This window comes from Tupaia chinensis, unplaced genomic scaffold, assembly GCF_000334495.1.
Source record: "Tupaia chinensis unplaced genomic scaffold, TupChi_1.0 Scaffold147869_1, whole genome shotgun sequence".
Taxonomy (NCBI): domain Eukaryota; kingdom Metazoa; phylum Chordata; class Mammalia; order Scandentia; family Tupaiidae; genus Tupaia; species Tupaia belangeri.
In genome coordinates, this window is record NW_006207719.1 from 700,284 (window position 1) to 702,677 (window position 2,394).

Sequence of the window (2,394 nt, forward strand, 5' to 3'; positions counted from 1 at the left end):
TAAAATAGAACAGATAAGACCTCAGTTCTAATTGCTCAATGATTTCAGAAAGTGTTGTCTTTGCTAAGTAACTAGAAATTATTATAGTTGTAGAGCAGGTGACCAGTTAATGGCAAAACTAATAAATAAACTGACATCTAATAAGCAGGCATATATCCAAGGGGGTAGCCAAAATCACCGGAAAAATAACCTTGACTTTGAAAACAAATAAGTCAGAAATGTATTATTTGCACTTAATGGTTTGTGTTTGTCTTGGCCCTTCTTTCTAACTCAGTCATACTCTCCAGAGCCTGGGCTCCACTAGTGAAGAACTCCCTACCTCCCCACTCCCCCTGCTTTCTCAGTTTGCACACTTGGCCCTTCTTTCCCCTAGGAAAGGATATGATTCAGGGTCAATGGTCAATCACTCCCCACCACATACAAATATGCCTCAAAATAACTTTATTCTGGAAATATTTGTTTATGCCTACTCTGTAATTGACACTGACCTATGGTTCACTTCATTATTTCCTTCCATTTTATTTATTACTGAAGCACCTGAGGGTATGGCTAAAGCATTGTATCCAAATATGCCTAGAGTGGGTTATACATCAGTCCCGTTTTTTGTCATTAATGCTATTGTATTGTTGCATTAACTTGTCAACATAGTAAGCCAGTTTTTAAAATAATTATTTATTTAAATTATTTTTTATTATTATTAATTTGACCAGAGAGAGAGAGAGATAGACAGTGAGGTGGGGGGTGGGGGGAGTGAGAAAGCAAGCCAATGGGTCCTGGACTTGAATTGTAGGAGTCTAGCGCCTTAACCACCATGCCACCTGCCAGCCCCAGTAAGCCAGTTTTTATTAAATGAAACATGGCAGGTAACTTTTGATGTGACAGAGATGAGAAGGAAAGGTGTATACCGTGGGAGGTGAGGATAGATGGAAAGGAGGAGCTGGGATGGGTTTCACCTTTAAGGTCATGGATGAGAAGAGCACAGAAAGTGGTTTTCAAATCCCCATCACCATAGAGGTTTGACCTTGTCCCAACAGGAGAAAGACCACTCTCCATATAACCCACACAACATAGAACCACCCTGTGGCCCATTCCAACATGGAGCTACCATTAAATAAAACACCAGGTCAAAGTAGAAAAGAACTAAAAGGCAATTTAAATCGTTACTGGTATCTACTGAAAAATATCTAAGAAAGTTTGCATTTTTAACCACAGTTACACATCCTAAAATCCTCTCTCAATGTTCTCTTTATCCTCTCAAACTTTACAATACTCTCCAAAAACTTGGCCTAGGGATAGTTTTAGTTTTGTTTTGTTTTGTTGTGTTGTGTCTGCCCTCCCCCTCCTTTCCTTCTGCTTCCTGAGGAAATGGAATCGCTAATTTTTGCAGCTCTCCCTTTTACTCCTATCACCAAGGCTTCTTTCTCCAGGTGGGAGACACAATGGCAAGTGGGGGAAGGGCGAAAGAAGAGGATACCATCAATACTTAGACTTTCCTTTCACCCATCCCAAGTGCACTTACACTAATCTCCCTTATCTATGGTGGATATGTTCCAAGACCCCTGAATGCATGGAACTGAGAATAGTAGAAAATGTACTCCTTTTTCTCTTCTGTACTACTATGTGTGTGTGTGTGTGTATATATATATACACACACACACACACACGTACATACATACCTATGGTGAAGTTTATGTTAGGCACAGTAAGAGATAAATAGCAATAACGAATAATAAAAATAAGGAGATTAACAGTTACATACTCTAGGGACCAGCAGTTAGCGTAATGGCTATGTCGCTGGACTCCCATGTAGTCGACCACAGTTCGAGTCCCGGACCCGGTGGCTTAAAACTCACGTCGGGCGCATGTGCGTGCGTGGCCAAGATCCCGAGAGGAGAATGGAGGAGAAGGGACTGCGGTGTGGCCATCCCCCCTGGGGAGTGATTTCTCCCTTTCTGTCTCTCTGTCTCTCTCTGTCTGGCAAGCGCACACGCCCTATAGCAAAAAACCACTCCAAAAACAAAAAAGAACAGTGAGGTACTCTAGTATGAATGTGGCCTCTCCCTCAGAATGCATACTATGGTACTGTCCTCATCCCTTTTCTTGTGATGACACGAGATAATGCCTTCGTGATGAGGTGGAGTGAGGTAACTGACATAGGTTACTATTGACCTCCTGACAGTAGATTAGAAGGAAGATCATCTGTTTCTGGTGATTCTTGATCATCTTGATCAGCCATGACAATTTTTTGGATCTCAGTTGACTCCAGATAACTAAAACTGCGAAAAGCAAAAGTGCAGATAAAGGGAGATTACTTTACATTAAATGGACTATGGAGCAGTAGTAAACCAGAGAATTCTTTATTTTGAAGTCCTATTGCTTCCCCACTACCATTCC

At 41.4% G+C, this 2,394-nt stretch overlaps 1 protein-coding gene across 4 annotated transcripts in view; it reads left to right on the forward strand.

The window, feature by feature from the left end:
- Positions 1–2,394, forward strand: part of ARHGDIB (Rho GDP dissociation inhibitor beta) — a 23,620-nt gene that overhangs the window by 16,932 nt on the left and 4,294 nt on the right. The gene's annotated exons all lie outside the window — the stretch shown is intronic.